General features: G+C 45.3%; 1 pseudogene; it reads right to left on the bottom strand.

The window, feature by feature from the left end:
- Positions 1–13,255: 13,255 nt before the first annotated feature.
- Positions 13,256–14,127, bottom strand: LOC149125336 (uncharacterized; annotated as a pseudogene).
- Positions 14,128–14,735: the final 608 nt, after the last annotated feature.

The following is a 14,735-nucleotide window of genomic DNA, read 5'->3' as shown; positions in this document are numbered from 1 at the left end:
TACTATACAGCAGTCAAAAACAATGAAATCTGGTCATTTGCAACAAAATGGAGGAATCTGGAAAAGATGCTGAGTGAAATAAGCCAGTCCCAAAGGGGCAAATAACATATATTCTCCCTGATCGGTGACAATTAACTGAACACCTGAAAGGAAAACTGTTGAAGTGAAATGGACACACTGACAATGACTTGATCAGCCCATGTCCTGACTGTTGAGGAACAACTTATTATTTTATTCCTTTCAGTATTTTTTTTGTTCTATTTAATACCATTGGTTGAACTATTTAATTAACAAAAATTATTCTTAGGCGTTTAAATTTAACTGAAAAGTTATTCCTGTTTAATATAAAAGAGTGGGAATAAGAGAGGGAGGAGAAGTACATTTTGGCACATACTCACTCGGACTTACCCCTAAGTGTAGAGTTAGAAACATGCCAGGGTATTCCAATTCAATCCCATCAAGGTGGCATGTACCAATGCCATCTCACTAGTCAAAGTGATCGGTTTCAGTTCATAACTGATCATAATGATAGGATTAAGTGTCAAAGGGATCACATAAACAAGACTAGTGTCTGCTAATACTAACTGATAGAATTTAAAAGGAGAGAATGATCCAACATGTGAAATGGGATACACAGCAGACTCATAGATTGGCAAATGTCCTAAACAACACTCTGGCCACAGAATCAGCCCTTAAGGCATTTGGATCCGGCTAAAAAGCCCATGAGAGTATTTCAGGCATGGAAAGTCAAGACACTCTGGCAAAAAAAAAAATGACCCAAATGAAAGATTTATGTGATTGAGATCCCAGCAAAAAGTATGGGACATCAAAGAAGAGGTACCTTTCTCTGAAGGGAGGAGAGAACTTCCACTTTGACTACGGCCTTGTTTAAATAAGATCAGAGTTGGTGAACTGAAGAGGCTTCGATAGCCTTGGAAGCTCTTGACAAGAGCCTCAAGTGATCACTGACATCATAAATAAGAGTGTCAATTGTTAAATCAACAACAGGAGTCACTGTGCACTTACTCTCCATGTGGTACCCCCCTGTTCTTAATGTGTTGTACTATGAGAATTAACAATAAAACTTGTATTGAAACAGTATTTTATACTTTGTGTGTCTGTGTGGGTGCAAACTGTTGAAATCTTTACTTAGTATATACTGTTGATCTTCTGTATATTAAGCTAATTAAAAGTGAATCTTAATGAAGAGTGGGATGGGCTGGGGGTGGGAGGGTGTTTATGGGGGAAGAGCTGCTACAATCCCAAAGTTGTACTTATGAAATTCATATTTATTAAATAAGAGGTTTCTAAAAAGAAGAAAAGCAATATGACACACAAACACAGAGAAACACACACACACACACACACACAGATTTGAGAGTGAGAGCAAGAGAAAGAGCTAGAGATGTATGTCTGCCATTCAGTGGTTTATCCTTAAATGCCTGTAACAGGTAGACTAGCCAGGTTTGTTTTGGTATGGTGACTCTGGTTTTGTTTGAGAGAATTCCTTCCACCTCAATTTTCTGACATACTTTCAGAAGAATTTGTGCTTATATTTCCTTAAGTACAGGGAAGTCATTGAGAGTCCTGGGACCTTCTTTGGACAATCATTTTATGTTGGCACTTTGAATAAATTGGTACACTGCCTTCTGCCCTCCAGTGCTGCTGATGTTAAATTTGCTTATAATCTCCCAGAGAATTATTTGTGTGTAATGAAGTGCTGCAGCCTCCCTGCTTCAAGATTCTCCTGTCATTGCCCTTAAAAAACTGATTGTGGCTGGTGCCGCGGCTCACTAGGCTAATCCTCCACCTATGGTGCTGGCACCCCGGGTTCTAGACCCAGTTGGGGCGCCAGATTCTGTCTCGGTTGCTCTTCTTCCAGTCCAGCTCTCTGCTGTAGCCCGGGAGTGCAGTGGAGGATGGCCCAGGTCGTTGGGCCCTGCACCCGCATGGGAGACCAGGAGGAAGCACCTGGCTCCTGGCTTCCGATTGGTGCAGCACGCCGGCCACAATGCGCAGGCCATAGTGGCCACATGGGGGGGTGAACCAATGGAAAAAGGAAGACCTTTCTCTCTCTCTAACTCTGCCTGTCAAAAAAAATTGATTGTAATATGTCTCAGTGAGGATCTCTTTGAATTCGCCTAATTGAAGTTTTTGGTGAGTTTGATGTTTGTTATAGACATGTATTTCATCAAATTGGGAGATTTTTAGCCATTACCCTCCATGTCTTTTTTGATCCTTCCTCTTTCCCCTCTCCTTTTGTTGACACACACAACGATCCCACCTGACGGTGTCACACATGATTTTTAGGCTCTGTTCTCTTGAATCTTTTCTACTTCTTAGGTTTGCTTATTTTCTTTGTTCTGTCTTCAATTTTGCTGATTCTTTCTTTCATCTGTTCAGATCTGCTTCTGGATCCCTCTAGTGAACTTTTCATTCCCGTTTTTGTACTTTTCAGCTCTTAGAATTTTTTCTTTCTTCTGTTTCCTTTCTCTTTAATGACATTCTTATTTTGTTTATACATAATTTTCTTTATATTCTCCACTTTAATTCTTTGCACATTTTATTCACTATTAAAGTCTTCATCTACTATATCTGCCATCAAGGCATATTCAGGTACAGTGTTAGTTGATTTTTTTTTTCTTTTCAATGGACCACACATTTCTCTTTCTTTATATACCTTTGAATTTTTATTGACAAGTGGACATTTGAATCTAATATGGTAAGTCTGGAAAGCAGATTTTCCCTATTCCCCAAGATTTGCTATTTTTGTTCATTTTTCTTGATTATTTATAATAAGCTTTCACTGTGCTTTTAGCAGCTTGAGATGTTAACTTAAGACCTGCTTGGGTCTTTTCTGAGCTCTTCTTTGAGCATGCAGTCACTTTCACATTTTCCCCAAGTAAGCAGTTGTTTTTCAATATTCTAATTTCCTTTAAAGCATGGCTCATAAAAAGGAAAATGAGAACAATGGAGAAAAAATATGTTGTCCTTTTGACTTTACTGGATATTTCAGCTGTAGAGAGAGAGAGAGGGACTTAGCACAATGGGGGTAGGTGCAAGAAAAATGCTTTCCAATTTTTGAAGATACTTCTCTGGCCAGATGTAGCACTCAGTGATCACAGCACAGAACCTGATATTTGAAGGACAAGGCATGATTTTGTCCAGGTATTTCCTGAATGCTTCCTGCAAGCTCCTCCAAGAGCATGAGCACAGCTGCTGCCAAGGAGCTGACAGTGGGGGATAGGGAATTTGTGGCTGTTCCTGCACTGAAAGCTGAAATTTGCTGAAATTAAGTACAATGTACCGTCCAACCATTTCATCATATTTGCAAACACTTAACAGAGTATAGAATTTGAAGTATTTACAACTGACAATATAATTGTTTTATAAGTTGAGAGATTCCCAGTGCTTTCTACTCATCATCTTCTTATAATGTTCTCCCTCAGCTTTTAAAGAAAACTTTAATGAATGCAAATTTTATAGGTATGACTTTAGGAATGTGGAGATTCCTCCCCCTGTACTTGCCCTCCCACCCCCACTCTTCTCCCACCTCCTTCTCCCATCCCATTCTTCATTAAGATTCATTTTTAATTAACTTTATATACAAAAGGCATACTAAGTAAAGATTTCAACAATTTGCACACATACCCACACACAAAATACTGTTTGAGAACAAATTTTGCAGGTAATTCTCATAGTACAGGTCATTAAGAACAGAGGTCCTACATGGGGAGTCAGTACACAGTGATTCCTGTTGTTGATTTAACAATTAACACTCTTATTTATGACATCAGTGATTACCAAAGGCTTTTGCCATGAGTTGACAAGGCTATGGAAGCCTTCTGAGTCCACAAACTCCATCTGTATTTAATGAGGGCCATGAGCAAAGTGGAAGTTCTCTCCTGCTTTCAGAGAACATTACATCCTTCTTTGATGGCCCCTTATTTGCACTGGTGTCTCACAGAGATTCTTCATATAGGCTCTCTCTCACTTTTCTTTTTCCACTTGGCATTCCATGCCTGAAATTCTGCACGAATTGTCAAGTTTCCCAATACACGCACTCACACTTTTACATCCAGTATTCCAACTACAGATTTACTAACTTTACTTTATGTAAAATAGCTTGTACCATTTACTTTCATCCTCGGATACCATGGTAATGACTCTGTTGATGGAAATTCAAGAGAAACTTTCAGGACGACTTCTCTCACTCCTTAGCTCTATCTATTGATTCCATGCAATATCCTACTTTGTTACGTAACACTAAAATCACCAAGCACACACTTAGTCACACAAACCCAGAGCAGGAACTCTGATTTCTACATCTACCCAATGACATGTAGGGAGATTTCCAATTCATTATAGACCAACCCTCTTTGACATGCCACAAGTTACAACTATATACTTGTTTTGACTGGAAAACAAAAGGGCCAAACCATACTACCTGCAGTAAAGCTTCCCCTTCACCCCCAAAGAAACATAAAAATACATAATTCTTCTACCAGACCATGCATTTTACATGACCAAACATCCTCTTGATGCTGTTAGGAACTTTACCCTTGAAGTCTGACATGTATTTCTAGTTAAAAGGTATAACCACCCCATTGCTACCCTAGCAATGCACCCCAATTCCAGGCATCCCTGCAAACCTAATCCTCTTGATGTTAGCTTCCCACCAAAACCCATTCAGTTGGGGGTAAAGGCAAACATCCTTCCCCAATTACATATCAAACATGTGAAAACTGGACAGGATGTGGCTTAAAAGGTTTTGTTTTGGATTCTGTAACAGAATAACATATGCTGCAGTACAACACTGCTGAGCTTCTGTGTTTCCTAGTAAGAGAGCTCCCAGCAGAGTGCTTGCCCTGTTCCCCAGTGACACCTGTCAGCCAGTCTCAGGGAGTCCCAGCGTCACTCAGCTGCTTCAGCACCGCTCTCTGAACAGCTTCTGCCACAGAGTGGTGTAGTCTTAACAGGTCTCTGGCACACCAAGCCCATTGCTAAAATAAGGGAACCGTGAGTGAACAATGCTCTTTCCTCTCATGAAAGCCAAATCATTAGGTATTAATTAGCGGCAGGACAAAAGCCCCACAAATGTCGACCGAAACTTAAATAGTTGGCCATCACCGGATACAAATTGAGAAGATCTGACACACTTTGTATTATAGGCAGATGGACCATGGCCTGGTGCTGACTTTTGTGAAAATTCAATTAACCCAACCATCTATTAGATGCATAAAGACAGAGGGAGAACGCTATTAGGTGTATTAGAATTGGTGATGTGTAATCCTGTGAATTTGTGGTTTGTGAAGAATACCATATAATCACTAACACAGCAGGTTATCAGTAAGTTATACAGATGTTTTAGATCACAGGAATTATTTTACAAATGGCATAAACGAAATGCTACCTTAGAAGGCTGGTGAAATTTTTCAGCCGATTTCGCCAACCTGATCCTACCAGGCAACCCTGGGGCAAGCACACTTCAATGGCCTAACGGGAAAAAGTGTAGGAAACCAGCTGCGACGCTTATCTTCCCAAGGCCTTCTCCAGGGCCTTCCACGCGCCACTCCGTAATTCTGTTCAACGAAACTTTAGCGTTCTCACACCCAGAGAGATTCACAAGGTGCACACTGCACCCATCTGTGGGACATGGAGTCCCCCACAGACTCCCGCCAGCTCTGTGGGCGACTGTCCTCCGCCTGCCCGCTCTCCACAAGCACCAAGCCGCGACCATCTCCACACTCCAGGCGCCCAGGCCCAGTCCTGTCCGACCCGTCCTCCTTCCCAGGAAAAAGCCCCCACAGGGCGGCCCAGCACCAGCGCCTCCTCGCCACAGCCAACTTCAAGCAAGCACACGCGGAGAAAGCCACCGACACGTTTCTGGGCACGCAGTGAAGCAACCCCCAAAAAGCTAAATTAAAAAAAGCTTCAGGCCGCCCCAACCGAGGCACAAACTTGGGCTTTCCACTGGCAGCAGAGCCCAAGACGCGGCCAGGAAGCGTGGGAGCCGCCAAGCCTCCCTTGCAATGGGGCCGCCTCCGTCCTGCCGCCGTGGAAGCCCCGCGCACCCCTCGCCAGCGGAGCACGCGCCCGGGCGCCAGCAACTTACCGCACCGCTTGCACAGCACCCGGCCTACCCCTTTCTTGAGGCTCCGGAAGAGGCTCGGATGCGGCTGGGGCGTGGTGGCTGCCGCTGCTGTCGGTCTCCGGCTCCATGAAGAAGATGTACCTGCTGTCCCCCTTGAGCCTCCCGCAGGACGGGGAAGCCGGTGGCCCCAGGTCCCCAGGCGCTCCGAGAGCAGAGTCCTTCTTCAAGCCCCGGCTGTCACCGCCCACACCTGGTGCACCTTCACCAGACAGGGCGCCTCCTCCTCCGCAGGCTCGCCGGGGCTGGGCGCCGGGGTCGTGGGCCGCTGGGAGGGCAGGGTCCCGTGGGCGGCCGACAGCGGGTCCTCGGCGGGCAGCCCCAGCGCCCCCGGCCGGCGGCTGGCGGCTGGCGGCTGGCGCTCGGCGCCCCACGCCCCTGCCTCGCCGGCCGCCGCCGCCGCGTTCCTGTCGAGCGCCCCCTGCTGCCGCCGCGGCGGGCGCACCTTTCCCTGGATCACCGCGGCGGCGCGCTGAGCCGGCTCCTGCATGGAGCCCGCGCTGGGCGGGGACGAGTAGCACACGGAGCCCCCGCGGGAGCTGAGTCGTCGCTGGCCGCCGCCCCCGGCGCCAGGGCCGCGGTCCCCAGCAGCACCAGCAGCAGCAGCGGCTGCGACTGCTGTGGCAGGGCCTGGACTCCCTGGGCGGCACCTAAGAATAATTGTGTGTTAATTACAGAGTTCAACCAACAGTATTACGTAGAATACAAAAAATACTAAAAGGGATACAGTATTAAGTTGTACATCAACAGTCAGGACAAGGGCTGGTCAAGTCACTGTTTCTCATAGTGTCCACTTCACTTCAACAGGTTTCCTTTTTCGTGCTCAGTTAGTTCTCACCGATCAGGGAGAACATATGATATTTGTCCCTTTGGGACTGGCTTATTTCACTCAGCATGATGTGTTCCAGATTCCTCCATTTTACCACAAATGACAGGATTTCTTTTTTTTTTTTTTTTTTTTTTTTTTTTTTTTTTTTTTTTTTACTGCTGTATAGTTATTCTATAGAATACATGTCCCATAATTTCTTTATCCAGTCTACTGTGGATGGGCATTTGGGTTGATTCCAAGTCTTAGCTATTGTGAGCAGTACAGACAGCTCTTTTATTTGCAAATTTAATTTCCTTTGGGTAAATTCCAAGGAGTGGGATGGCTGGGTTGTATGGTAGGGTTATATTCAGGTTTCTGAGGAATCTCCAGACTGACTTCCATACTGCCTTTACCAGTCTGCATTCCCACCAACAGTGGGTTAGTGTCCCACTGTTGGGACATTATAACTGGGGTGAGGTGAAACCTCATTGTGGTTTTGATTTCCTTTTCCCTGATTGCTAGTGATCCTGGACATTTTTTCATGTGTCTGTTGGCAATTTGGATTTCCTCTTTTGAAAAATGTCTATTTAGTTCCTTGGCCCTTTTAACTAGAATACCTTTTAACTAGAAATACATGTCAGACTTCTAGGGTAAAGTTCCTAACAAATGTCTATTTGTTTTATTGTTGTGGAGTTTCTTGATCTCTTTGTAGATTCTGGTTATTAACCCTTTATCTGTTGCATAGTTTGCAAATATTTTTCCCATTCTGTTGGTTGCCTCTTCACTTTCCTGTTTCTTTTGCAGTACAGAAACTTCTCAATTTGATGCAATCCCAAATGTTAATTTTGGCTTTGACTGCCTGTGCTTCCAGGGTCTTTTCCAAGAAGTCTTTGCTGGTACCTATATCTTGCGGAGTTTCTCCAATGTTATCTAATAATTTGATAGTGTTGGGTCATAGATTTAGGTCTTTAATCCATGTTGAGTGGATTTTTGTGTAAGGTGAAAGGTAGGGGCCTTGCTTGTTTAACATGTGATGGACTAAGGAAACAGATGAATAAACCCATTGACTTAAAATTTCATAGGTAATCAACATATGGTAGTTACAGTTCCAATGGGTAATACCTGGAATATACTCTCTTTGGTGTGTTAAAACATATGATTCCTATTCTCAAGAGAATATTTTTTGTTGATCCAATAAACAAACATAGTAAAAACAGTGTTGGGGCTAAGATCTCTGTTTATTACTTAAAGGTTAGTTTCTGAATGATATTTAAAGAACATAGGTCTTAGTAAAAACAACAACAACAACAACAAAGGAATCGAATGGGGCCGGCACTGTGGCAAAGCAGGTTAACACCATGGCCTGAAGCACCAGCATCACATATGGGTGCTGGTTCGAGTCCTGGCTCCTCCATTTCTGATCCAGCTCTCTGCTATGGCCTGGGAAAGCAGTAGAAGATGACCCAAGTCCTTGGGCCCCTGCACCGCATGGGAGACCTGGAGGCCCAGCTCCGGCCATTGTGGCCAATTGGGGAGTGAACCATCAGATGGATGACCTCTCTCTCTCTCTGCCTCTCATTTTAAAAATATATTTTTTTTAAAAAAAGGAATGGGAATAGGAGAGGGAGGACGAAGAAGGGTGGGAGTTCAGGTGAGATGGTGAGTAGGGTTTGAAGAATCACTATATTCCTAGAGTTGTATTTATGAAATTCATGAAGTTTGTATAACTTAAATAAAAGGTTTTTTGTTAAAAAAAAGTTTCCTAGGAAACTATGTTCCACTGGGACAAAAATCCTGTTTTTCTTGAACAACATCAAAACCTAATGAAAATTACCTCTTAAGCATCTCTCTCCAAGATGGCTACACTGGGGGGAATTCTTTCTTAATAATTGGATCCATGCCAACCCACGTTTAGATTTCAATTTCACCAAAGTGGCTTTTGTCTACTCTAACCCATGCAGTTCATTTGGGCAGGAAATTCAGGAGGCAAGTCTTCAGAAACAGGTTTGCTTCCAGTACACTGTAGCACTATACTTGGGAAATTTGAAAACACAACCTTGCAGATAGCACAATCCTTCTGTAAATGCTCAAATTATTCAACTTTAGATTCAAACAGAGCATGCCACTTAGCAGTTGTTCAAATATTATAAAGAAATAGATATTTGGGGGAATACAGGTCATCCATCCATTCTTACATAACATCACTAACTTAAATTTTCTGATCATCTAAGAACACACAGTAACAAAGGCATGCACAAATTTAGAGAACTCATATGTGCATTGAAAACTGTCTGTAATGTCCATTTTTGCTATTTAAAAATAAAAATTCTAACAATGTTTTCAATTCCTCACAAAACATTTTGTCATTTTACTTTTCTTTGTGACAAATTGTTGTTTGAGTCAGTTTAAAAGCTATTGTTTACCGATTTTCACTATTATTTACTTACATAAAGCTAGTGAAAAAATCCATTCAAAAAGAGCCATTTAGAGATTTTTTTTCATATAATTTGAGATTAAAAATGAACAGTAAAAATCCAGGTGTTTTGAAGTACTAAAGGAAGACAAGTGCTTGAAGGTCTTTGAACAGCTGGCCAATTCATAAATTTTAACTCAGATGTAAAAATAGATTTTAAATATGATGTGTTTATAATTAAAAAAAAAAACACAGGAAGAAAACGGGTTTTGAAGCCAAGGAGATTTCATGAACAATGAAGAGATTATATTTAACAAGGTCAATAACCCTCCCAATCATGTCTTTCACTTTCATTTGCTAAAAATATACAGGCCAGGGAAAGACAGCCTCCTTGTTTTGATCCTTAGGGTTGTTTAAGCTTCCCAGTGTTGCCTAACACATTAAGACATATGGTAAAACTTTCCCTAAATTCCGAGGATTTATAGATCCCCCACAGTCGATGAGAACTATCCCCTGGTGCTGGTAAAATGTCCAGAGATATTTAAATCCATTTTTAAATGTGTTTCTTCTAAGGAATTGTTTTCCCAAATGATCCATCTCAGTTTCATTTTTAAGCATTAATATAAATACATTCATACATTAGTCTCTTCTCAACAGAAGGAAGTGTTTTAAACCCAGTATAGATTTTTGACAGCAACACTTTTTGGCTTAAAGAGAGCAGTCACCAACACTTGGGAAATTATATTTACATGTGTATGTATGAAGTACAAGCAGTCAAGCTCTATCTCTTACTATTGCTACTTCCTTAATATAGATTTTGTTAAGAATAATTTCCTTCAGTGCTGACTGGAAAAATCTCTGCAGCATTTTTTTCACTGTAAGGTAAATGCACATCATTAAATAGTGATTGAAGATATTCAAAAAAGTGACTGTCATTTATCTTAAATGTTTGATAAACATGATAAACATGTTCACATTATCAATATATGCACATGCCTTCATTCCACTATCATATGACAAATATTTACATTGGATTATAATATAATTGACACACATATCTGTCATGGCCCATTTGCAGATATTACTCAGCATCACTATTTTTACTCCATTTTCGAAATTAGTTTCTGCCTGGTGTAACCACAATGTTAAGAAACTCAAAGTGTAGTACATCAAACAGTAACTTATTTGAATAAAAGTTTAATTGAACAGCAAATCATTTTTCATTCTGATGAACATAAACACAGGAACATTTCTTAGGTTATTCAGTAAGAGAAAAACCAAAGACTGGAAAGAATTTAAACAGCTGTGATGGAAGTGTAACTTATTTCACTTCAACTAGGAAGCAAACAAGCTATGAAATTCCATGTTGTCATGTAAAAACACACTGACAGTTTCTGTTTCAAAAGGTCCATGTTTCAAAGAGCTTCTTTTTATATAGACACTACCCAGGAGTTTATATTAGATGGAGGGGACAAAGAACACAAAATGCAGGAAGATTTCTATTAGCTCAAGCCTAAGGCTAATCTGCTGCATGTGCAGTTTCTACACCAGGAAGCAACTTGTAGGAAGCTCTGCAGCTGAGAGCTAGAGAGCTGGAAACTGTTCCCCTGGTTAGGATCTCACAAATGACTCTGCTGTATTCCTTCTCCTGCCAAACACCATGGCTCAAGCTTGCACACAGCCATCGGGCCCCCAGGGCAGCTTCTTGTCCTTAGATAAGGACCCTCTGCTCCATCATTCTTCCTGAAACCTTCTGACCAGAGGAACACACACACAGAAGCAGCTCAACCAGGGTGATTCAGCCCCTATTCTCTGCATCCCCCCCCCAACACACACCAGTTGTCTGTGCTCCTTTGGCGTTGTTAACCAAGACCATACAACTGGACGAATTGTCAAGTTTCCCAATACACGCACTCACACTTTTACATCCAGTATTCCAACTACAGATTTACTAACTTTACTTTATGTAAAATAGCTTGTACCATTTACTTTCATCCTCAGATACCATGGTAAAGACTCTGTTGATGGAAATTCAAGAGAAACTTTCAGGACGACTTCTCTCACTCCTTAGCTCTATCTGTTGATTCCATGCAATATCCTACTTTGTTACGTAACACTAAAATCACCAAGCACACACTTAGTCACACAAACCCAGAGCAGGAACTCTGATTTCTACATCTACCCAATGACATGTAGGCAGATTTCCAATTCATTATAAACCAACGCTCTTTGACATGCCACAAGTTACAACTATATACCTCTTTTGATTAGAAAACAAAAGGGCCAAACCTACAGTAAAGCTTCTACCTACTACCTACAGTAAAGCTTCCCCCTCACCCCCAAAGAAACATAAAAATACATTATTCTTCTTCCAGACCATGCATTTTACATGTCCAAATATCCTCTTGATGCTGTTAGGAACTTTACCCTTGAAGTCTGACATGTATTTCTAGTTAAAAGGTATAACCACCTCATTGCTACCCTAGCAATGCACCCCAATTCCAGGCATCCCTGCAAACCTAATCCTCTTGATGTTAGCTTCCCACCAAAACCCATTCAGTTTGGGGTAAAGGCAAACATCCTTCCCCAATTACATATCAAACATGTGAAAACTGGACAGGATGTGGCTTAAAAGGTTTTGTTTTGGATTCTGCAACAGAATAGCATATGCTGCAGTACAACACTGCTGAGCTTCTGTGTTCCCTAGTAAGAGAGCTCCCAGCAGAGTGCTTGCCCTGTTCCCCAGTGACACCTGTCAGCCAGTCTCAGGGAGTCCCAGCGTCACTCAGCTGCTTCAGCACTGCTCTCTGAACAGCCTCTGCCACAGAGTGGTGTAGTCTTAACAGGTCTCTGGCACACCAAGTCCATTGCTAAAATAAGGGAACCATGGGGGAACAATGCTCTTTCCTCTCATGAAAGCCAAATCATTAGGTATTAATTAACAGCAGGACAAAAGCCCCACAAATGTCGACCGAAACTTAAATAGTTGGCCATCACCGGGTACAAATTGAAAAGATCTGACACACTCTGTATTACAGGCAGATGGACCATGGCCTGGTGCTGACTTTTGTGAAAATTCAATTAACCCAACCATCTATTAGAGGCATAAAGACAGAGGGAGAATGCTACTAGGTGTATTAGAATTGGTGATGTGTAATCATGTGAATTTGTGGTTTGCGAAGAATACCATGTAATCACTAACACATAGCAGGTTATCAGTAAGTTATACAGATGTTTTAGGTCTCAGACATTATTTTATAAAAGGCACAAACGAAATGCTACCTTAGAAGGGTAGTGAAATTTTTCAGCCGATTTCGCCGACCTGATCCTACCAGGCACCCCTGGGGCAAGCACGCTTCAATGGCCTAAAGGGAAAAGGTGTGGGAAACTGGCTGCGACGCTTATCTTCCCAAGGCCTTCTCCAGGGCTTTCCACGCGTCACTCCATAATTCTGTTCAACGAAACTTTAGCGTTCTCACACCCAGAGAGACTCACAAGGTGCACACTGCACCCATCTGCGGGACAGGGCGTTCCCCAAAAACTCCAGCCAGCTCTGTGGGCGACCATCCTGCCTGCCCGCTCTCCACAAGCACCAAGCCGCGACCATCTCCACACTCCGGGCGCCCAGGCCCAGTCCTGTCCGACCCGTCCTCCTTCCCAGGAAAAAGCCCCCACGTGGCGGCCCAGCACCAGCGCCTCCTCGCCACAGCCAACTTCAAGCAACCACACGCGGAGAAAGCCACCGACACGTTTCTGGGCACGCAGTGAAGCAACCCCCAAAAAGCTAAATTAAAAAAAGCTTCAGGCCGCCCCAACCGAGGCGCAAACTTGGGCTTTTCTCTGGTAGCAGAGCCCAAGACGCGGCCAGGAAGCGTGGGAGCCGCCAAGCCTCCCTTGCAATGGGGCCGCCTCCGTCCTGCCGCCGTGGAAGCCCCGCGCGCCCCTAGCCCGCGGAGCACGCGCCCGGGCGCCAGCAACTCACCGCACCGCTTGCACAGCACCCGGCCTACCCCTTTCTTGAGGTTCAGGAAGAGGCTCGGAAGGCGGCCGGCGCGCGGCTGCTGCTGCTGCTGTCGGTCTCCGGCTCCATGAAGAAGATGTACCTGCTGTCCTCCTTGAGCCTCCCGCAGGACGGGGAAGCCGGGTGGCCCCAGGTCCGCAGGCGCACCGTGAGCAGAGTCCTTCTTCAAACCCCGGCTTTCACCGCCCACACCTGGTGCACCTTCACCAGACAGGGCGCCTCCTCCTGCGCAGGCTCGCCGGGGCTGGGCGCCGGGGTCGTGGGCCGCCGGGAGGGCAGGGTCCCGTGGGCGGCCGACAGCGGGTCCTCGGCGGGCAGCCCCAGCGCCCCCGGGCCGGCGGCTGGCGGCTGGCGCTCGGCGCCCCACGCCCCTGCCTCGCCGGCCGCCGCCGCCGCGTTCCTGTCGAGCGCCCCCTGCTGCCGCCGCGGCGGGCGCACCTTTCCCTGGATCACCGCGGCGGCGCGCTGAGCCGGCTCCTGCACCGAGCCCGCGCTGGGCGGGGACGAGTAGCACACCGAGCCCCCGCGGGAGCCGAGTCGTCGCCGGCCGCCCTCCCCGGCGCCAGGGCCGCGGTCCCCAGCAGCACCAGCAGCAGCGGCGGCGGCGAGCGGTCGGCGGCGGTGCCCAGACTCCCGGAGCGGCGCGGGGCACGTCGCCATCTTATGGTGTGAGGTGCGTGCAGGCTGCCAGCTGTAGGGTCGGACTCTGCCTCGCTCTCTGGCGCTGCCTCCCTTTACTTCTCCTCCTCCCCCCTCCTTCTTTTATTTATTTATTGGGTGGGGGTGTGGGCGTAGGAAAGTTATTTAGTGGGTGGAACCACAGAAAGGTGAAGAGGTATAAGGGGAAGAAAAAAAAAAAGCAAAATTAAGAAAAAAAGCCGCTGCCGCCGCCTCGGCTGCAGGGAGCAATAGGTTCCGCGCCGCCGCACCCGAACCGCGCTGTCGGGGCTGCTGTCGCCAGAGGACGACGCGGAGGTGGCGGAGCTGCTCGGTGGGTTATGGTCCTTTGTGTGAAGTGATGCTGCGGCCGCTGCTGCCGCTGCAATGGGAGGACGAGGTGGGAACAGGCTGCAGTGCGAGGGGGCTGCGGAGATTCACTGGGGCTGGGAGGTGACGCTTCAGGAGCAGGGACCTGTGAGCGAGCGCAGGACAGCACCGACGTGGGTGCCAGGCAGGCCGGGCTGCGGGAGGCTCAGCCAGGCACACAGGACACGCTGACAAGTTTCAGGTGAACCCGTGTCTCGACAGTCAGAAGGAAGCAACATGCTGTGGTAGACCAGCAATTAAACTAACTTATCACACCTTTTTCTCGTGTGTGACGCCTCTGACTCCGTGCCTCAGT

Source organism: Oryctolagus cuniculus, chromosome 7 (assembly GCF_051225735.1).
Source record: "Oryctolagus cuniculus isolate XC-2025 breed Fujian yellow rabbit chromosome 7, ASM5122573v1, whole genome shotgun sequence".
Classification (NCBI taxonomy): Eukaryota; Metazoa; Chordata; class Mammalia; order Lagomorpha; family Leporidae; genus Oryctolagus; species Oryctolagus cuniculus.
Note: the sequence above shows the minus strand (reverse complement) of the source record. Positions and strands in the feature narration are given on the sequence as shown.